Here is a 799-nt window from a genome sequence, read left to right on the forward strand (position 1 = left end):
ATATCACCTCACTCTGCGAGATGTTCTGTTTTTTCAGGATTTTTCTGTGTAAACCCTAAAAGAAATTCCACCTACTTTCAGTCCCTGAAAACACCAGAAATGTGTTGGGAAGTCACTTTGGCAGAGGTTGTTGGGGCAAACAATTAAAACACAATCAGAATGTAAGTAAAAACACTTCTATGCATCCGTCTATGGGATTCCACATCCCATAATGCAGTGCTTCAAACTTTTCTGACAATATCAACAAATAGTGTTTATAGTGAAGATCAAAACAAACTTTTCTTTTCTAGCAAATTATCTTGGATATATTGGTCTGAGGCCTACACTGTCTTTGTCTAATAAAAAAAATTGGTCTCCAGCAGCTTTAAAATGCACTCTTACAAATTTGTTTGACATCATAAACATCAAAATATCATAGAATGCACAAACCAAGCATACAAATCCTTAAATTTGAGCTGTTCTTAGAGCTGTGTTAATGGTCTTGATTTAAATAGTACTTTAATTACCATCAAAGTAGACCCAACGTGCTTTACAATATTAGGTAACCAAGCACATTCAATGGCACCAATGATGACGGAACTGCAAAGCAAGGCGCTAATCTACCATTGGGGGAAATTTAGGAGTCAATGTCTTGCCCAAGGACATTTCTACACAGGGACAGTTATAGTCTTAGGATCAAACCCCTGACCTCTTAATCCAAAGACAACACCTCTACCACCTGTTCCATAGCTGTAAATACATTAAATCTGCTTATTTCACATCACATCAGGTAACACAGACATACACAAAGGAAGCAGCA

The sequence above is a fragment of the Gouania willdenowi genome, chromosome 20 (assembly GCF_900634775.1).
Source record: "Gouania willdenowi chromosome 20, fGouWil2.1, whole genome shotgun sequence".
In the NCBI taxonomy this organism is placed as follows: Eukaryota; Metazoa; Chordata; class Actinopteri; order Blenniiformes; family Gobiesocidae; genus Gouania; species Gouania willdenowi.